The 23,022-nt window shown below is 40.7% G+C and overlaps 1 pseudogene across 1 annotated transcript; it reads left to right on the forward strand.

Moving 5' to 3' along the window:
• The first annotated feature begins 7,988 nt into the window (after window positions 1-7,988).
• On the forward strand, window positions 7,989-21,496 carry LOC149501772 (juvenile hormone acid O-methyltransferase-like; annotated as a pseudogene). Its single transcript, XR_016323939.1, has 5 exons — window positions 7,989-8,037; window positions 10,854-11,222; window positions 11,953-12,124; window positions 18,221-18,326; window positions 21,335-21,496. The product of XR_016323939.1 is annotated as a juvenile hormone acid O-methyltransferase-like (transcript).
• The last annotated feature ends 1,526 nt before the right edge of the window (window positions 21,497-23,022 follow it).

Below are 23,022 nucleotides of genomic sequence, written 5' to 3' on the forward strand. Positions count from 1 at the left end.
AAGAAATCAGACCATCTGGCATCTCGGACTTCGGCGATGCGAGACTTTACGTCGCGTTGTAGGGCACGCATTTCAATACGATTTTCCACGGTAGGTTACCTATCGTAGGCGCGGATCGAGGCGTTCTTAGCTCTAAGGAGCTCCCTAATATTGTCGGGCAATTTGAAGCGGTGAAGGGAGTCCTCCGCCACAACTTGCTTCGATGACCTATTTAATGTCGAGGTGATGTGTGACGTTACGATGTCTATGGCTTCAGCGGTATCCTGAGGAGACGGGGTAGAGTCCGGGTTAAACGGGAGCGATGGTAGATCAGATTCAGCCAAGCTAATGCCCAGCGTGTGCCAATCCACCACAGTCCTCGTGACGGGAATGGAATCGGGAGCGCGACCGAGCTTCATAATGACGGGACGATGGTCTGAATCTAACTCTGAAACTACTTCGATCGAGTGTAAGCGCAGAGATACGTTTTTTAATAACGCTATGTCGAGTATATCCGGGCGATGCGCGATATTTAGCGGGTAGTGAATCGGGGTTAGCGGAGCGACGATATCGAAGACGAGATCATCGACTAACGCGTCAAGCCGCCTGCCATTCGGAGTTGTCGTGTGTGAGTTCCACCTGATGTGCTTACAATTTTGGTCGCCCGCCAGAATGACAGAGCTTCCCATGCCGAGCAGCGCCTCGATATCACTACTTAGAACGATCTTATCCGGTGGAAGATAAACGGACGCGATAACGATCGGCGCGTGTCCCGTCAGTGAGATTGGGCACATTGATGCTTCGGTATTAGCGAGCGCGGGAGGATCAAGCGGGACGCAATGCAGGGCTCTTCTATAGTAAATGACGGTACCACCACCACGAGCAGAGAGCTTGTCATTCCTGACCATGTTATAGTTCGCGATTTTAGGGTCACGGCGCGCGGGCTTAAGTAGGGTCTCCTGCACTAAAAAGATATCAATTTGATGGTCACGCAAAAAGTCAGAAACCGTGGCATGATCGCCTAAGCACTTGACGCATCGGGGGCGCGCATGACAGTTACGGGAAGAATGCCCGTATAATTGACAGTTGTGGCACTGGCTAGGTGTGCCTTTCTTGTGTGGGGTTTCGACGACGATTCCGGAAAGCCTACATACCGTTCGGATGTTGAAAATTTGCTTACCCTCGGGGGTAGGCTGGAGGGCGACGAGAACCATGTTGTATGGCTCCCTTCCGCGGCCTGTGTGCATTCGGTGTATGGAGTTAACCGGTAGGCCTTGTTCGAGAAGGTCGGCCTTGACGAGCTCGGCATCCAACTCTTTAGGGATGCCACGTATGACGGCACGGAGTTCGCGCTCCTCCTGGAGCGTATACGTATGGAAACTTATACGCTCCTTACGGAGGTAAGAAGAGAGAGCCCTATGGTCGTCGGGTGTTTGAACCTTAATTTGAATGCCGTTCGCGAGGTTACGGGCATTCGTGAAATTGATATTTTTGGCCTTAAGGGCCAGGCAAACTCGATCCCAAGCTGCCTTCTCTTGAAGGATAACCGGGAGAGGGGTCTGGGTTTTATTTTGTGCCACCGGACGCGGCGACGGAGTGGCACGGGCTGGGGGCGCAACGGGAGTCTGAGGGCGGGGGCGCGACGGGTTCGCGGCTTTGCTAATTTTAGCGACCGTGGGAGCTCGGGACTCCGCGGCACGCTTCTTACCCTTTTGTACCAGGGTGAATCCATCCGTCGATGAGGCGGGGGCGAGGTCGACCTCCATGTCCGAGTCAGAATCGGAGCACGAGGAGGCGACCTACGAGCAAGTGTAGGTGTTTTAGAGGGCGCGACTGAGGCCGCGGATGATCGCTCAGCTGAAACGGTGGCCACGGCGGACGACGCAGCAGCTTTACTCGCCAGTATAGGCGACACGGGAGCGGCAGGCACAATGGAGGCTGCGGTGCTCGATGGAGAAGCTTTGCACGCAGGTACAGGCGACGCAGGAGCAGCGAGCACGGCGGAGTCCTCGAGAGGGCTCGCAGTGTGATTGGCCTTGAAGGCCAGAAACTCTGAGGCGAGCTGTGGGTGGTGAAGTCGGAGGAATTCCGCGAATACAGCGTCCATGATCGCTGAGTGCCCAGGTGGGGCGGCCCCGGGTCTTGAAAACACTCGCCTTGCCCCAACTTCTCGGACCCGAGCGGTTCTATTGAACACAGGTGGCGATGCGGCGTGATTACTACAGGACAAAGAAAAAATACAACAAAACAGAAATAACAAAAAGAAACAAAACAAATAAACACTTCCAGGAAAACAGCTTGTCGGCAGATGTACCACGAACACAGAAATAACAAAAAGAAACAAAACAAATAAAAACTTCCAGGAAAAACACTTGGTCGGCAGATGTACCGCGAACACAGGCCGCGCGAACAATGGCCGGGCTAACAAAAGCCGGGCGAACAAAGGCCGGGCGATCGAGTGGTCGATGACCACGTCCGCACGTGACGGGTGCCTCTATCGGAATGACTTTGAACTTACGGACCAAACCTACGGTCAATGTCCACGTTTCAGCGCCATATGTCATGACCGGCAGCACACTTGTGTGCTATAAGTTCTCATTTCGGCTAATTTAAAACTAACCAATGCGCTATCTAGCGAGTGTTTGTTGAACTAAACTCTTTTGTCAGTATTTATGAGAAAAATACTGGTGATACCAAATGTTTCCGCCTATTAACTCAGTTTCGAATATTTTTGGAAATTGATTGTGTTGATGATAGACTAGTTTAAAAAATTAATTTTTTTTTATTCCCGCCATCAAAGTGAAGTAAATTGCCCCTTCGTAGCAAAGTGCTACTCCACAAAACTTGCATTACGCGGACCGCACAGGCATTAACTCTCCAAATAATCATCATCCTATCCAATCTCGTTTTTGCAGGATAGCAATTGGAGCATCGTGGTACGTGAGGAATGTCGATCTTTTATAATAGTTACAAAAGTACATTAAGAAATCGTCATAACGTTGCTTCGACACGTGACACGATAACCCTCTTATCGTGGCCGCCGCTAATTACATATCCGACCCTGGCGACGCAACGGGTCAACGCAAAGCTGCCATCGCTCTAATCATGCCTTATCGGATCCACTGCATCCGCTCTCGGTGCTTTTAGGCTCTTCAAGCACCGGTCACTGTCTCGACCGTTCGACGAGTTCGGCCAGAAACAACCCACTGAGTTTCTCAGTGGTTCGTGATTCCGAACCGGTGGTAGATTCTTCGTAGCAATAATTTTAATGAAATAAATATAAATAATAGAATACCGGGTCAACATTTAGGATACTTCGAATGGGTGACAATTTTTCTTCCTCATGTTAACATAAGAAAATTGAGTCGACCATAAAAAAGGCGGGAAAATACAATTATACATTTTAAGTTTTATTGCATTAAGTTTTAATGCAATTATTACTTAAGTATATATACAAATGTTACAAATATTACTTAAGTGTCCTATCGTTACGGATAAGGGCTTTATTCTACTAATGTACGCCATTGATTACCGGCGGAGTGAGGGGAGGACGTACGTATTTAACAACGCGTATTCGTCAGCGTATTCTTACACAACGGCGATGAAGTGTTGTGCAGTGGAGGCAGCGCGAATGGCGTCACCCAAAGCGTTAACACGCTCAAAGTTGATCGACTGAAAAAAGTCGATCGCTAGAGCGAGATTATCGGACACGGTCGGAGTGCTGGTCGTGGGGGAGGAACGAATCGCGGGGGAGGGACGTATCGCGGGGGTGGGACGAATCGCGGAGGGGGGAGCTGCAGCCGTTCGTGTATGGCAACGGTTTAGCCCAGGCCGAGCCGCTGGGCACCGGCTCCGGCACGAAGGTAGGCTTAGCCTTCGGCACAGAGGGTGCTGAGGCTTTGATGTCTGGGCGGGAAGCTCGGAGGCGGTTTTGGCGGGCGACGCAGCCATTTATTTTTGGAGCTCGGGGGCATCCGCGGTAGTTCGCGGGGTGACCCTGTGTTCGGCACAGGACGCAGCTAGGCGGTTCGGTGGCGGTTTTCTGGTCGCGAGTACAACGGGCCGTGGCGTGATCGCCCAAACACTTAACATATCTGGGGCGCGCGTGACAGTTACGGGAAGAATGCCCGTACAGTTGGCAGTTATGGCACTGACTAGGAGTGCCTTTTTTATGGGGGACTTTGACGGCGATACCGGAGAGCCTACAGACGGTCCGTATGTTAAAAATTCGCTTACCCTCGGGGGTAGGCTGGAGGACGACTAGAACCATATTGTATGCCTCCCTACCGCGGCCGGTGTGCATGCGGTGCACGGAATTTACTGGTAGGCCTTGTTCTATCAGATCAGCCTTGACGAGATCGGCATCCTAGCTCCTTCGGGATTCCACGTATGACAACGCGGAGTTCGCACTACTCCTGGAGCGTATAAGTGTGGAAACTTATACACTCCTTTCGAAGGTAACTTGAGAGGGCCCTATGGTCGTCGGGTGTCGTTACTTTTATTGGAATCCCGTTGGCGAGGTTACGGGCGCTGACAAAATTAATATTTTTGGCCTTAAGGGCCAGGGAAACTCGGTCCCAAGCTGCCTTCTCTTGAAGGATAACCGGGGGAGGGGTCTGAGTTTTAGATTGCGCCACCGGACGCGGCGACGGTGTGGCACGGACAGCGGGAGCGACGGGGGTTGGAGGGCGGGGACGCGACGCGTTCGCGGCTTTGCTTACTTTAGCGGCCGCGGGAGCTCGGGCCTCCGCAGCGCGCTTTTTACTTTTTTGGACTACTGTGAATCCATCAGTCGCGGCGGCGGGGGAAGGGTCGACCTCCATGTCCGACTCTGAGTCGGATGAGGAGGGCGCGGGCGACCTGCGGGTGGGTGTTTTAGCGGGCGCAGTGGACGACGTAGGCACGACGGAGGCCGTGGACGAACGCACGGATGCAACGTAGGCTGCGGACGAACGCACGGTTGGGGCGGAAGCTGCAACGGTCGACGCAGGAGTTTTGGGCGCGAGTATCGGGGACACGGGATCGGCGGGCGCGACGGAGGCCACGATGGACGACGCAGGAGCGACGGGGGCGATGGAGACCGCCGGCAAGTTCGCTGCGTGATGGGTCTTGAATTCTAAAAATTCTGCCGATAGCGTTGGGTACCTAAGGCGAAGAAATTCCGCAAACAGGTCGACCGTGGACTCCATTATAATAGACGAGTGCCCAGGGGGGGCTGCCCCGGGACTTTAAAAACACACTCGCCTTACGGTGAGGCCCCAAAAATTGTATTAATCGCAATTAATTACGGCACACAGCCGTCTGCTTGCAAACGGGCCACTAAGTTACCGAACGAATTCCTGGAATTTAGGGGTACGTCCGCACACAGATGGCGATGCGACGCAATTAGCACAGGTAGTCACTTCCGAGAAAAACACTTGGACGCCAGATGTGCCCCGAACCGAGGTCGGGCAATCGAACGGTCGATGAACACGTCAGCACGCGACGGGTGCCTGAATCGGATTTTAGAGATATCTGTAGAGTTGGAAATCGTTTTAGAACTCTGCAGAGCACAACCGCTTTCAGGGGTAGACATATTAAATTCTCGGATGATATTTTCTTGGGCTTTTTTATCATATCCCCTTTGAATTGGGGCTCTAGGTTTTGGTTTTAAAAACACGGTTTTTCTGTAAGAATTAGTCTCAATGTGATTTATTGGATCTTGGGTGGGCGCTCTTGTAACGTGAGCTTGTTTTAGAACTTCTGAGTATGGACGTTGAGAGGCGGCAATGCCTTTTGCAGCCTCCTGAAAAGATATTCCTTCTTCTGACATACGTGTTTTGATTTCGCGTTGACGTTGTTGCTCAGGATAATTTTTATCTAAAGCAGAATGTGTGCCTGGACAAAAAATGCAGGACAATGAGTCATCGTTATCGTCGCAATAAACGTAGCGAGGGAGCCACTGTCCATCAAAAGTCAGAACTACTGTCTCACTAGGACGCCATTCGTAGGATGTCTTGTTCCTAACTTTATAATTAAGCCTTCTAGCTTTAACTACCTTTCCGCAACCCAATGGGACATCTATATAGTTTGGTATCTCTTCATTAGAGAAATCTGTGGGAATGCCTCTGGCAATTCCCATGCGAGTTATCTGATAAGACGGGATAAAAGCTTTATAGCCTTTTTCAGGTAGGAGACTATTTTCTAGGAAATCGTTTGCAGCAGATGAGATCGTAAATTCCACAACTATCCTGTTACGGCCTAATTTTTTAATTCCGTCTTTACTGATATGTGGAATGTTATGTTTAAAGATGAACTGACCAAATTTTACAGGGTAGATTGATACTCCTGAAGAGGGGTCACTTTCAATCTTAGAAACGTGTACTGCAAAAGGTCCCAAATCTGATGATAGGTATTTACGAGTGTATGCCGGGGTGGAAGGTTGATTATTTTTCGATGATTTTGTCGAATTTTCAATTCTAGTTATTTTGTGTTTAATGGACTGATCATCTACGATTGGGCCTCTTTTCCTCGATGAAACTTCATTTGGTAATAGCTCGACGTCAGAAATAGGTGAGGAAGAACTTGACCGAATGGAAGGAGCTGTTAATGTTGAAAAACTTGGAGATCCTAGGGATTCACTATCTTGGGATTCAGAATCATGTTCTGGTATCCCCGGATCGGGAGGTTTATTTTTATCAGAATTCATATTACATTTTATAAGTGAGGGTACACCATAAAAAATAATTAATTTATAATAACTAAGAAAAAATCATATTTAAAGAATATAAAACTACTTACCAACACCGAGACACATAAACTAAACTAAATAAATAAATGTTAAGCACTCACAAATAAGGAAATATTTACAAATAACATGCAAGAATAACATTAATAGACCGCGATGACAAACACGTGATATTCGCACTAGAGCTGCACACGCAAAAAAAAACAAAATAATAATTATCTGGTCAACCGAAAACTGAGGCAACACGACCGCACGACACGAGTGAAACAGCGAACTGGCGCGCCGTTCTGTAGCTATTTTAAGCCCCGCCCTCCGCGGTAGCTATTTACGTGGAACCATTTTTGAAGCGTAATAACTTTTGTATTGTTTTATTATTCGTAGCGTAGCACGAAGATAGCAGAGTTCCGACGATACTGCAATCGTGCTGCCATCTCTCGGGAATCGTGCTTCGTTTCGTTTAGCTACCAAACTAATGACTGATTGACCGAAACTAATAATCAATAACTAATGTCTCCGACATACATATAAATTGATAAGATTTTAGATAGTAGCGAATCATCGTGTAATAATAATCAACCTGTAAAATACTGTAAATGAACGGAATCTCAGTCTTTGAAGCTCGAATAGTACTGTATTATAAGATTAACACAGTCTCTACAAACGGAACTTTGCCCCACAGAATAATCGGACCTTTTTTTTCCCTGAACGGTGACCGGTGCTTGAGGTACCTAAAAGCACGGTTAGTGGATTGAGAGGAACCAAAATAACGTGTTTAGGGCGACGTCGACTGTTTACCATTCGGTCCGCAGGATTGGCTATGTAGTTACCGACGGCCACGACAAGAGGGTTTTTATGTTGTGTCGCCTTCTCAAAATGACGTACTGACGTACGTCAGTAATGACGAAGTCAAGCTCCAGATCGTCGTGAATATCCACGTTCCTCATGAATGGCGGTGCTCCGACGGCTAACCTACAAAAACGGGGTTCAATGATTTGAAAGGGTTAATCCGGGCCGCGGAGCGAACACTACACTTACATAGGTCATGAGATCTGATGGCGACATTAAAGTTTTATAAGAAAGAGCACTGTCAACTTCATATTTTCCACGCATTCATATGTTAGAGAATTATAACATAGTTAAATGTAATTTATAGCGCATAAAAATATAAAAAAAAAAAAAAATTGTATATGTAATGTTGTTATAATTACCTAAATCCGAAGGATCTCTAAAAGACATTATAAATAGGACTGTCTCATTGAATCACTACGTATTGTGTGCAAAATCAGCATTATGGTTGGTCAAAATCAAGTCAGGAATGGAAACTCATGCAGGTAATTTATTTTTTGTTTACTTTGTTACGGAAACTGCCTGCCTGGTGTAAAGTTACCAAAGGTTGAAGTTTCGAACAGGAGAACGCTTCAACCTATATCCGTGTGAACCGTCAATCGCCTTTTAAGACGTCCATGAGAACATTGTAATTTATAATTAGCAAAATTATAATTTGCGAAATTACTGGTGGTAGGACCTCTTGTGAGTCCGCACGGGTAGGTACCACTACCCTGCCTATTTCTGCCGTGAAGCAGTAATGCGTTTCGGTTTGAAGGGTGGGGCAGCCGTTGTAACTATACTGAGACCTTAGAACTTATATCTCAAGAGGGGTGGCGCATTTACGTTGTAAATGTCTATTGGCTTCAGTAACCACTTAACACCAGGCGAGCTGTGAGCTCGTCCAACCATCTAAGCAATAAAAAAAATACATCATAATGTGAACCCCACCACCCACCTTAAAATATGAGGTCTTAATTATAATACAACAGGTGTCAAATTAGTTTTAACAACAAAAATATTTGCCTGCGATTAGAGACATTAGTAAACAATTAGTTTTCTTGAATGATCTATGTACATTGCGAAATATTTACTTATGGTGGCTTCATGTTTTATCTTATCTTCTTTTTTATCTTATTTTTTATATTATTAACAAATTGGTTTCGAAATATATAATTATGATTGATACAAATATTTTATGCATAATTATTTTGTACTAATTTACAAAAAAAAAAAAAATTATCTGTAACATTATGTACCGGCGGCCCAATGTATTAATGAGCGTCTCGGAAAATTATAATTGACGTAATCAAATTCGTATCTTATCTCATTTTTGGTGTAGGGCCTCAAATTCGACGATGTATTAAATGACAATATCCGTAACCAGTTATTCACGAATTATTGTTGGTGCAAATTACACGTGTGCTCTATCAGATTGTAATTTGGGGACTTGGCTGCGGCCATTGAGTAACCAGTCGTTACCATTGAGTAACCAAGCTATTATTATATTTATACTAGTCTGGTCTAGGTCTATACTAGATTTAGTCGGACTACGACTGAAGTCGTCGCGGCCTAAAGAATAAGAGGTCCGGTGCATTTGTTTGGAACGATGCAACGGTGTTTGAATCCCGCGGGCGGGTACCAATTTTCCTAATGAAATACGTACCTAACAAAATATGTTCCCAATGGACTTCCACGGTGAAGGAATAACATCGTGTAATAAAAATTACTGGTGGTAGGACCTCTTGTGAGTCTGCACAGGTAGGTACCACCACCCTGCCTGTTTCTGCCGTGAAGCAGTAATCCGTTTCGGTTTGAAGGGTGGGGCAGCCGTTGTAACTATACTGAGACCTTAGAACTCATATCAAAAGATGAGTGGCGGCATTGACGTTGTAGATGTCTATGAGCTCCGGTAACCACTTAACGCCATATGAGCTGTAAGATCGCCCACACATCTGTGTAATTAAAAAAAAATACTTCCTATTTCAGACCTTGTCATGCTATTTTGCAGCAATTCCGCAAATCAGTGTTTAATACAATTTTTATTGGATATATCTGAACGAGCTCAAGGTGTTGTTCCCTCAAGTTGTTACCGAAGCCTATAGACATCAACAACACTAATACTGTTTCTCACCTTGGAGCATGAGTCATAAAAGTCAGTTCTATAGTACAAAGGCTGCTCCGCTTTTCAAACCATAATGAATTACTGCTTCGCGGCTGAAATAGGCAGGACGGCGGTACCTATCAGTGCAAGCTCACAGGACTTGGTAGCACCATACTATATTATATTTATATATTTACGCAATTTATATTTTATACCGAGTTTGATTTTTATTACACAATGCTCTTCCTTTATTGTGAAGGTCATTCTTAAAAGTGTGATTAGTTTGTATTTCATTTAAAAAAATGGTAATTGCATGCGGGATTCGAACACCATCACAGTCGTATCGCTCGGTACGAGTACCTACACCGAGCTTCTTATGTTTTAGTTCATGACGACTTCATAAAAGAATATTCTAGAATAGTATGTTTCTTAGAGAGATAGCGGGGAATGCGAACGTACACTTTGGCTCATTTTGCCTATTGTATAAAGTTTAAAAGATTAAAATACCTTATTGCGCCATTACTACATATTATTATGTAATTAATAAATAAATATTTTAGGTTTTCTAAAGGTATGCGAAATAAAGCAGGTTCTCAGGTGTTCATGGTAGCAACATACTATTAGTTACCTTTCTTAACGTGTGACCAATCCAATGCCACTTCCGCGTAAGGATCTCCCTCTCCATTGGTGCCTGCTTGGTGATCCTCCACAACTCGTTGTTAGTGATTGTCTCAACCCAAAAGATTTTCAAAATTTGACGTAGGCATTTATTCACAAACAATTGGAGTTTGTTTTGCGAGTCCTTGCGAACAAACCGAGTTTCGCTCCCGTACAGCAACACAGATTTCACGTTTGAGTTGAAGATCCTGACCTTTGTTCGTCTAGTTAAGATTGAGAAACTCCACACTGGCCTAAGTTGACGGCCTGAGTTAAACGCGGTTCTGACTTTATTTATAAGAGTCGCCTCGGTGCCTCCCCTATCGTCCACAATGCTGCCCAGGTAACAGAAGCTTCTCATCTGCTCGATGGGGCTTCTCATCGGCTCGAGGGAGGCACCCTTTGATCAAAATAGGAGCCGATTCGGTGTTGTTTAATCGCATTTCTTTCGTATGACTCGTCTGTAACTAAAACACTTACTTACTTACTTACACTTAGTAAACATAACTTACTAAAAACTAATCTATACAGTATCCTCGATATTTTTAATTTTATTTTCAGGTTTTCCATGAACGACGATGCAGAATTATACCAAAACAGTAACAGTATTCCGAGGAAGGATGCCGTTGACGTATTGAATGAATATTCGTCAAGATTGAAATGGAAAGTCACAGGAGAAAATATTTTAGACATTGGTTGTGCTGATGGAAGTGTCACTGATATTATAAGAACATACCTACCAAAAAACAGAAATATTTTGTTAGGCTGTGATATCAATGAGAGAATGGTCAAATATGCTAAAGACCGTTAAAGAAACGAGACGACAGATTTCACTGTACTTAATATAGGAGATGATATTCCCGATGAATGGAATGGAAAATTCGACCATGTTTTCTCATTTTACACATTACATTGGATTCAAAATCAGGAGTGAGTCATATGCGTTTATTAAATTTTTGGTTAAAACCAGCGCAATGCAATCAACTTTTCTCTCCATCCTGAGAAGCTTAGCCACAGATTTGAATAGAGTTTAAGCACTTTCGCTAAAAAAAACTGTATTCGAAAGATTAGTGGTATAAGGTATGGAAAACGTATGGATATGGGTCTGCTGGCTCACCATCGACGCCCTAGACACGTCCTTACGGATCCATTAGATTATAACTTTTACATTAGACGCCTTTAGTTCTAACATTAGGAGGAGGCTCGGGGAATCCGGTAACTCTTTGCCGAGGTCGACGAGCGGCTTAACTCATGTATCAGCTAGCTGAGTTTCTGCCGGATCTCCCCAGCGGGTCGCGATTCCGACCCGGTAGTAGATTCAATCGCGAAGCAGCTGCTCTCGAGTTGTTAGGTCTCCTTCGGAGTCGCTAGGACAGCTGTTAGCTAATACCACCCCTCCTGGCAGAGCCTTTGCTCGCCCATCTGTCCTGGTGAAATTGTAAAGGTTTCCGAGCCACCTGTAATCCTTCAACCATAAAAAAGGGTATGGGCATGAAATTCATACTTATTCGGTCTAGTAATGTGCATGTAATTACAATGTTCTTGATTAAAAATAGTTCAATATTATCAGCCTTTCCTTCAACCCTAAGAGTCTGTCACTGATTTGAGGTTTTTAGGAATTTCAAAACCTTTGAAAATATAATTACCTTTATTTTTTCAGAAAAGTTTTTGAAAACGTTTACAACCTGATGACCAATGACGGAGAATGCCTTTTAACAATTCCCGCATTTTCGTATATGTACAGTTTGTATGAAGGACTCAAAGATGCACCCAAATGGACTACATGGCTTAAGGATTTAAATCTATTTGTTTCGCCTTATCACGATTGAGTGGTAATAATACTTTTTTTCTTTAAATTTTACCGCATTGTTCTATCTGTTCTGATATGATGAAAATAAATTACTCAGAGTTTACCGCAATGAATAGTATATTACAGTAGTTTCTTTAGTTATTTTTTGTAATGTTTATCGGAGCTTATGGACATCAATTACAACATCAATGCGACACGCAGCTTAAAACATGAGGTTGAAGTCTCCCATTCTCCAAACCGAAACGCGTGATTAGGTATTTCACCGCCGAAATAGGCAGAATGGTGATATCTTCCTGTGTAGGTTTATAAGTAGCCTCAGCCTCTAGAACCAGCACTTACACAGGTTTTTTTAATTCTAAGAAGTTATTTTTTAATTGTGGAAGTTATTCGTGGACTTGAATGATGTACCTATCTATATCTTTAGAAAACTAGGTTTCTGGTATCAATTGAATACCTGCATTGTCACTTCGTTTGATACGGATAAACTTAACGTCTTCTTTAGGCTACGACGACTAGAAATGTATTAATTGTTTTGTGGTTAAATTCATATACCTATTCTGCCTGGAAAAGTGTAGTGTGTAGGTCCAGGCTTGTGTGGCATTTCACAAATTCAACATCGTGGATATCATGTTGTAATAACGGATCCCCCGCAACCAAGATGAATGTAATGAAATATCATATATTGAAATCCGTCAAAAAGGTTTTGGCTATAGAGCATAGAGCTTACCAAAGATATATATGCATACATACACTCAAAGAACATTATCTTCTTCGGTAGTTGGATAAAAATAAGCTTTTAGAAGTTTGTTCTAATATTTTTTAACAGCCCATACACGTCCAGTGTTGAACATAGGGCTTCCCCAAGGGTCGCCATAATGACCGATCTTATGCGCTCTATATCTAGCGGATACCCCCGAGACCTTTAACAAGTCGTCGATCCACCATTTGTGGGAGGCCTACCCACGCTGCGCATTCTAGTGCGTGGTTGCCACTCAAGAACGATGGCCTTAGCGGCCATTTGTTCTACGAGCAATTTGTTCTGCCTATTGCACAAAAAATTGTAGTGGATTTTGCAATCTTTCGGGCTATATCAATTAGCTAGTTACTTCTGCAAATCTCCTCATTCCTGATTCGATTTCGCAGGGAAACCCCGAGTATAGCCCTCTCCATAGCTTTTTGAGTGACTTTGAACTTTCTTATAAGGTTTTTTGACGTGACAACGTATTATAATCCGATGGAGCCGGCTGGCGCACAGTGGGTCGATTCTATGATTTTAGTGACTTAGGGACCAACTTTGTTTTTTTATAATTTTTTTTATGTAGATAGATAGAGCTCGTTAATCTCAATAATAATTGTTTTGGGCAAAAATTACAAAAACTTTATAGTTTGGTCAGAAAAATGTGTTTTGTGATTTTTTTGTATGGAGCGGGTCACATTAAATTAAATTCCTGCTAAGTACCGCGAGGTCCTGCTTTGAAACTTTATTTTCCTTATACCTTGTCTAGTCTACTATCATTTGATGCTATGAACATGTGCATAAAGTTGCAACTCTGCCAAATAAATGGATCGAAAAAAATTAATAAATACATAGAATAAAAACCTTTATATTTTTTTTCGTAAGTGCTTTTAAGTTAAATTTGATATGGATTAGTAAGTAAAAGCACGTAATGATACCCATAATTACATAATACCTAACAACAATACATTTAGTAGGTCTCTAATTATGCAATCTCTCTAAATATTATATATTTTGTTTCACCTTTCGATCTTTGGGTCAGAAGACGAAAGAAGATTGTGTAAAATATCCTCATTAGTCGATGTTCTACTTCTCATTCTTGAATAACATCTCTCTGTATATTTCCGAAAATCTTTATTGCGAGCTTCCGCTGCCTCTTCCGAGAGTTTACCTATATGAATGGCACCAAAGTTCTTCATTATTATATATCACTGCCATGTGCCAACAATTTATGGATACTGGAAGGCATATATAATACCAGGGATATACATTAACATACAATTCTGCAGTATATCTAAAAAATTCCGAAAAATTGGGAACGCGCTCTCCAGATGCAACAGAGTGAAGAATCACGTGAAGCCTCTCTATTAAATCTTCTTTAATCTTTAATCTCTAAAAAAATTTAGGAATCTTAATTGATAAAAACCTTTCATGGAACGCTCAGATAAAAGAGGTTAGCCGGAAGGTGTTTGCAACAGCTGGATCTTTGAGACGGTTACGAAATTTTCTTCCAACTGCCACTAAAACTGCGCTTGCACAATCTCTCCTTCTTCCAATTCTTGACTACGCCGATGCCAGCTATACTGATTTAACTGAAACACAACTTGATAAACTTGAGCGGCTACAAAATTTCTGCATAAGATTCATATTTGGTTTACGGAAATATGATCATGTATCTGAATTTCGCACTAAACTCAAGTGGTTACCAATTCGCCTTCGCCGCAATACTCATGTCCTTTCATTACTATACTGTACTCTCTTTAACCCCCATGCCCCCATATATCTCAAAGAACGTTTCGAGTTCCTACGTGATACGCATAATTTTTCCCTGAGATCATCGGATAGCCTGAGACTGAAAATGCCGGCGCATTCATCATCATTCTTTGATCATTCATTCACCGTCCAGGCGGTTCGATTGTGGAATGCTCTGCCGGATGCAGTGAGAAGTGCTCAAACTTTAAACTGTTTTAAAAGAATGGTGAAGGAACACTACTTATCTTCTTAGTGCTGTTTGTTTGCATCATCATTTATTATTTCCATACTGTTGATGTATTATGTGTATGTAAGTATATTAGTATGTATTGTGTGTAAGTATGTATATTGGTATATAATAATAAGTATATATTTCATATTATATGTAAACGGTATATATTTTGTTTATTGTATGTATATATTTTCTATAACGTATTATCTATAGTACACCGCAACATACCTGCTATATTTTTTTATATTTTCCAGAATTTCTATAAATTATACGGTTGTCTGGAAGAGATCGCTTTTAGCGATAAGACCGCCTATTGTACAAATTTATCTGTTTTCTGATTGTTTTTTTGAATGTAAATTGTGTTTTGGTGTGCAATAAAGTGTATTCTCTCTCTCTCTCTCTAAATCTTTACGTATTCCTGTTATGCGGGCTGTTTCTTCTGCATCCCTGAAAAATCTTCTGGCAGTATTGCCATCATTGGTTGTTCCTACTCCTTGCTTGACAACATCTATAAGTAAACCGCATTCCTTTTTAACGCTTGCTGTATAGCGCTCTTTCTGATTGATATTTTTTCTTTGACATCCCCCCTTGCAACCTCATTTCTTGAAGTCCAAACGATAAGACGCAAACAAAAAAGTGTCATATAAAAAATAATCTCACAGGAAACTACATACGATGAAAAAATTGTGAAGTAATAAAATTATATTTACCGATATGAAGTAAGCACTCCATGCATCTTAGCCAGGCATGTAAAGATGGCATTCCATACTGGAATATTTCTTCATTATTTTCTCTTTGATAAGCAAGTCACTCCAAAAAACTCTGACGGTTTTGCTTTGCAAATATCACAGACAGCAGAAAATGTTTCTGAAAAATATGAGGTTATTTTGCCGTCTATCATCATCATGTGCAATTGATGCTTAACTTCAACTTGTTTGATTTTTGATGGCTGAAGTCTTTCTATTTCTTCTGTTATGCTAGCTTTTATAATTGTCACTGTTGACTGCGTTTCTTTTGTAAATTTAATCATTATTGGACGGCAGTAAAAAGTTGATGAGGTCGTTTTCCCAAACAATTGTTCCATCAAATTTCTGAAGCCTTATAGGAACTAGACTGACCATGAAAATAGATGAATCATCAAACTCTGTTTCAGTTTTTTGTTTATAATTACTTTGACCTGGGGCTCTATCAAAGCCTATTTGCTTATAAGCAGTAGCTTTCTTGCAGAGTCCAAATCCGAAGTAATCACATCTAAAAGCCTATATAGCGCCAAGTTTAGTAATGCTTGCATTTTAATAGCAGCTCCTTCTTCAGTAATAATTACCTCGTCTTACCCTGGATAACATTTGGTCTTTTCTTGCTTAATTTTATATTAAGAAGGGTATAAATCAGACCCATTTTCACTTGCTGCTTCTCTTAGGTTTATATACTGCCACTTAATTTAAGTGAAACTAATATTGCCTTATCGGGAGAATATGTACTACTTTTCACTTTACTTGTAATTAAATACTCATTCACTTTTTTTAGATCTTCGGGGTGATTTGACAAGTGGTTCATTATTTCTCCTACATCTTCATTTCTAGTGTTTCTCAAACTAGTAATTGTAGTAGCTTTCATTTCATCTGGGGATAACGAAAGCGATTGGTAAATTTGTTCAATGCGTCTTCGTTTTTGCCTGGATCCCAATTCTTCAAAAGGTTTTCGAGGTGCAAAAATAGATGTAGAGGCTTCTGTAGTACATTTGAGGGTGGTACATTTTCAACATCTTCAGTATTAGAAATCTCGAGCCTTTCATGTGCAGTGTTGATAGCTTCAGGTATCATTCCTTCGGGCCAGTTTATTGCACATTCTAACCAATCACATTTTTTCTTATAAACTGTGCTAACATGCGACTACTTCGTTTTTATATTGCACTTATATTTGAACAAAATTGCGTACTGAATTTTTGGAGCTCAACATTTTTCTCTTCGGTCACGTTTATTTGATTTTGTAGGAATTGAAAGAGTTTTTTATTATCAGACAGCGACTGTAGTTGCTCTCTTAAAATCATAAATAATCCTAAATTGTTAACAAAATTATCAATTATAACGGAAACAGCAAGATCACAACGACAATCACGAGATGTTAGTAGTAGTACGAATAAACGAACACTAGTTAGTATATAATAAACATGGTCACTTTATACTTCCAGAGACAAACAAATGTTTACTATATTTTCTACTACCCAGTAATGGCTACTTAACTAATTATCCTCATTAAATAATGTTAACTTTCTTAATAATTAGAGAGATTGCTTAATTAGAGACCTACTAAATGTATTGTTGTTAGGTATTATGTAATTATGGGTATCATTACGTGCTTTTACTTACTAATCCATATCAAATTTAACTTAAAAGCATTTACGAAAAAAAATATAAAGGTTTTTATTCTATGTATTTATTAATTTTTTTCGATCCATTTATTTGGCAGAGTTGCAACTTTATGCACATGTTCATAGCATCAAATGATAGTAGACTAGACAAGGTATAAGGAAAATATAGTTTCAAAGCGGGACCTCTCGGTACTTAGCAGGAATTTAATTTAATGTGACCCGCTCCATACAAAAAAATCACAAAACACATTTTTCTGACCAAACTATAAAGTTTTTGTAATTTTTGCCCAAAACAATTACTATTGAGATTAACGAGCTCTATCTATCTACATAAAAAAATTTATAAAAAAACAAAGTTGGTCCCTAAGTCACTAAAATCACAGTATCGACCCACTGTGTGGCGGCTGGACGCACGAAAAAACATGACTCATGCGGCGTTACCTCGCTCTGAGGCGATTCATTTAAGGCTCGAAGTTCAAGCGAGAGCGCGCAACGAGCGACAAAGAGGCACAATCAGCCTCCGCGTTCGGCAGCGTTCGACATCTGTCTCTCTCCTACTTGAGTGAGCGATGCATCCGCGTGGACAGCTGCTATACAATAATACATTTACATGCTTACGTCAAGTATGAAGTTCAGTGAAAAGTGAATTGCTTATAGCAACGATAATTGCGATAATTGAAAAATGAAACCATTCCATCAGTATTTTCTTATGACGTTGTCACGTTCAACTATCGTCAGTAAACCGATTTTACAGACAACCCATTTTTTTGTTGTTTTATAGTCATGATTAATTTCACTATTCAAATTTAATTATAGAGTTCAAAATTTTGTCGGTATTTATCGGGTTAAAAAATACTGACTTTTAATACAAAAAAAAAATCCTCATGATAATAGGTATTTCTTCGACTTTCGCAATATACAATTAAAACTTCGTTTACGGTTTAATCTCGCGTTTTTTTCGCATATACATTTGTCGAGAATTCTTTGTCGAATGTACTAGTTTTTCAATTACTTATTCTTGTTTCAGGAACCAGATCTTATTATAGAGCAACTGTTGAAGAAAGTCGGCTTCCGATTTATAGATACTCGTACCAGACAAAAGAAATTTGTTTACAAAATATCGGATTTCAAAAGTACGTTGAAATTTGTTTGTAGATGGTTTGGTTTTATAGAGTTATATTTAAAAAAATCTATATAACTATATAAGGTATAAACAATCAGTCGAATATCACTGTTAAATTAACATACGTGATATCTACATAAATCGTATGTTCATGATTAATTTATAATGCAATCTATAAGAAGGAGAATGCCGATTTAATTATTCAATATAAAAGTTTAAAAATATTCGCGCGACTTGAGCATAAACTGACTATAAAAGTATATTTTATAGTAAATTAGTATTATTTAATATAACAAATATTATTTAAAATAATATGATATAGTAAAGGGAGTACTACAATACTAACATTGTTGATCGAAGAGGGAGTAGGTAAGAAAAATATCTCATAATACTATAATTTTTTATTTTTTTTATTGCCTAGGTGTGTGGACGAGCTCACAGCCCACCTGGTGTTAAGTGGTTACTGGAACCCATAGACATCTACAATATAAATGCGCCACACACCTTGATATATAAGTTGTAAGGTCTCAGTATAGTTACAACGGCTGCCCCACCCTTCAAACCTAATATAATAATATAATATATAATACTATAATATAATATAAGATAATACTATAAGTATGCTCATACATCCTTTAATTCATATTTATTCACATTAATGCGGTAAAATATTTTATATAGATTAAATAACATGATTAATAGAAATATTGCAATCTATTGTTAGGCATATACAGTGGTGGTCGTATAATTAGAAACACTACCAGCGGTCCTTGACATTGTGTAAGATACTTCACCGCAATCGTTTTTATTTTGAAATTAAACAATAAATAGGACAACAATATGTTCAATGATTTACTATTTATTAGAAAATCAATATAAATCTCACTACACAAGTGCAGTTTTAATATTACATTATGGACAAACATATAAATCAGTTTTAAGGTATGAACAATAATGGTCAACTAATTAGAAACAACAACAAAAAAGTATAAAAAACAATATTTTTTTAAGTATTAGTAATTAGTATTGTTATTTACGAAATAGCTACTATCCACAGTCTACCAATAGTTATCTATCTATATATATAAAAATGAATTGCTGTTCGTTAGTCTCGCTAAAACTCGAGAACGGCTGGACCGATTTGGCTAATTTTAGTCTTGAATTATTCGTGGAAGTCCAGAGAAGGTTTAAAAGGTGAGAAAATATAAAAAAAACTCGGAATTATATAAAAACAAACAATTTTGTTTTTCCTTTGATGTGTCCCCTTGATGTGTCTTTTATTTATCGACTGAGGCACTACGAAGTCTGCCGGTCAGCTAGTAATTAATATTTAGTGGCGCCATGGCGTATCCCTTATTTTCAACAACAGCACTGTAACGACGTGGCATTGATTCAATCAATGTCATATATTTTTCTAGGGGATCGAATTCCATGCTTCAACAAATGCTTCATATATATTCGTAGTTCGGTTTAACTGGTGTTACGTTTCTTTGAGAATTTCTTTTTAACAATATACCAAAGATTTTCTATCGGGTTTAAGTCCGGACTATTTGCTGGCCAGTCTAAAATGGATTTTTTTTATTGCTTAGATGGGTGGACGATCTTACAGCCCACCTGGTGTAAGTGGTTACTGGAGCCCATTAGACATCTACAACGTAAATGCGCCACCCACCTCGAGACATCAGTTCTAAGGTCTCAGGTATATTTACAACGGCTGCCCCACCCTTCAAACCGAAACGTATTACTGCTTCACGGCAGCAATAAGCAGGGCGGTGGTACCTACCGCATTTACGTTGCGGATGTCTATGGGCTCCAGTAACCACTTAACACCAGGTGGGCTGTGAGCTCGTCCAACCATATAGGCAATAAAAAAAAAAAAAGTTCTAAGGTCTCAAGTATAGTTACAGCGACTGCCCTACCCTTCAAACCGAAACACATTACTGCTTCACGGCAGAAATAGGCAGGGTGGTGGTGCCTACCCGCGCGGACTCACAAGAGGTCCTACCACCAGTAATCACGGCAGAAATAGGCAGGGTGGTGGTACGAGCTGTGGATGCTTTTTAAAATGTTTCTAATTAGTCGTCCAAGCGGCCAGTAACGAAAATAAACTCCTATATGTGTAAGACTCATTTTGTAGTTAAAAGTTAAGATATGTTTCATACTTTTATGCATTTAATGAGTTTTTTATTTGAGTGGTTAGGTATATTATTGCATGATTATTAATTATTGAATTTGTATATTTTTTAGGAACATTTGTACGTTGAAGTTATAATTTCTTTATTCATAACAAGTGTTTCTAATTATACGCGTGCTCGTACTTTGCAACAACTATATCTATGTCTAATTTTGGTGCACTAACTCAATATGTAGTGAAATCGAAATGTCAAGAAGACATTTTACTAATCTAGACTAAGAGCTATGTTATAAAGTCTATTATTCAAATTTACTGAAAAGGAGCACTTTTTTGTCGACACTCGATTTTACTGCTCATCAAATTGTTTTACCGGGAACTGCTAATTCTCAAGGTGAAAACTCCAAAACCTCTCAATTTCAAACCAGTCAATTTTGATACGCCTATAATTTGCATTAGCTTCCTTGCAACCGGAGCCCATAGACATAACAACTCGAACACCGCCATATATCTTGAGACATGAGTTCAAAGTCTCGATTGGATTGTATAACAGCTGTTTCACCGTTTCAACATTAATTTATGAATTTCGGAATAAGTGCTTTACAAGTTTTGGTATCACTGACTAGATAATAAAGACGAGCTTAAACTATATGTAATTAATGAAACCCTAAACTAATTCCGAAGAAAATGCTAGTTTATATATTTTCTAGGTTTCATCAACGCAATATGATAGAAAGAACATTTTTGAAAGCTTTCCACCACGTGGTTTGCATGCTCGTCTACTTGCTCAGGCTATAAAAGAGACTCCGCATGCATATTGATTAATTTGTTGTATAAATATAACATTAATATAATATAAATTAATATCTACTCTTTTTTTCCTTCAGATACAGCTTTAGCAATAAGTCCCTTCAAAATCCCAGAACATCTTCGAGAAGAATTTTTGGATGACCTCATTGAAGTTGGAGTAAATTACGGAATAATTGATAAAAAGAATGACACTCTCACTATGAGATATAATCTGGTTATAGTACACACTAGAAAATAATTTCTAAATTTAAGTGAATTTTTGTATAATCTAATAGACACAATAACATATCTCTGATGAATTTGTAAATGTATGGTTTAAGCTCCCAATTACTTAATCTCAATAATTACTCCCAATTCATCTTGTTCGTGCATGGTCTTTGGCGTCCTTGGAAACTGCAAAGGATGTATGATGTACAATAGAATGTATCACTAACTCACAGTAGCTCCGAATGTATTAGTATCTCAGTTATAGCTCACTAGATCACTAGCTCATTTGTCTCATGATATGTATCGTGGATTGATGAGCGAATGAAAGAAGAATGAATGAGTGTTATAGATGTATTGTGTGGCCCGCTGACGAGAATAGCCGTTCACTTCACGCTAATTTCGTTTCGACGTATTGGGCTGTCAAGGAAAAATGTACATTATTTCTATAGGAGGAAAGCTTAACCTAACTCATATATTGTTAAAACCAAATTTATATATTATTTGCTTTATTCTTACATAAAAAGATAGCCATTAATTTGCGAAGTTTATATTATGAATAATGCGATGCTATTTCAAAAAAAATATTGTTGACAGTTACAAAATGAACTGACCATTGTAAATATTCCAATACAAAGTGAGTGATATATGTATACTGAGCTAAATGTTCTAGAGCTAGACGAAGAAATGAATTAATTAAGAGACCAATCAATTGAATTGGATCACTGAGCTAGTGATCTAAATAAGCTAGTGAGCTAAATGAGTGATATATATCTTTGGAGCGAAATGATATGTATCTATCTTTTTCCTATACGCCCTCTGCACAAACGATATACCCACCGTGGAGGGCACCTTCGGACGTGGGAGGAGGACGTGAAGTTGGTCTTGTTCGCAGACGACTCGTCCTACTTCGCGTCCTCTCCGTTCCCCTCTGCAGCCATTATGAGGATGCAGAGGCTTTTGAAGGTACTGCTCCAGAGGTTGGACCGTTGGAGAGTCGCGGTCAATGTGGGAAAGACCGCGGCATTGCTCTACGATCCGGTCCGTATCAGAGTCGTCCCAAACAAACTCACTCTCCGAGGTGTGAATGTCGAGTTTAGGACCACGGTCCGGTATCTCGGATGCGACATCGGCCGCTCCTTGAGCGTGGCCGCGCATGTCAACCGTGTTATCGGTCAGACTCGCGCGGCCAGGTTCTTGTTGCGGCCGATACTTGCGTCCGGGCTTCCGACCAGGACCAGGCTCGCCATTTACAAGACATACGTCCGTTCGTGCTTCACATACGCTGCTGCAGCCTGGTACCACCTGTTGTCGCCGTCCGACGGGCCGCCGTGTGCAGGCCCAGCAGAGTCTTTCCCTCTGTACTATCGTCGGGGCGGGCGGTACGTCAGAAATGACTTTATCGCCCGGGACTCCCATGAGCATCTCCACAACATAGCCCCGCTGCATGTCAGAACACCTGATGGTAAGGCGTTGCGGCGGGAGCTACTGGTACCCCCGACGATCGTTCGGAGATAAAGCTCCTCACCGGCTGTGAGGCCTATGACCTATGAGCGCCCCC

This window comes from Bombyx mandarina, chromosome 12, assembly GCF_030267445.1.
Source record: "Bombyx mandarina strain Sakado chromosome 12, ASM3026744v2".
Lineage (NCBI taxonomy): Eukaryota > Metazoa > Arthropoda > Insecta > Lepidoptera > Bombycidae > Bombyx > Bombyx mandarina.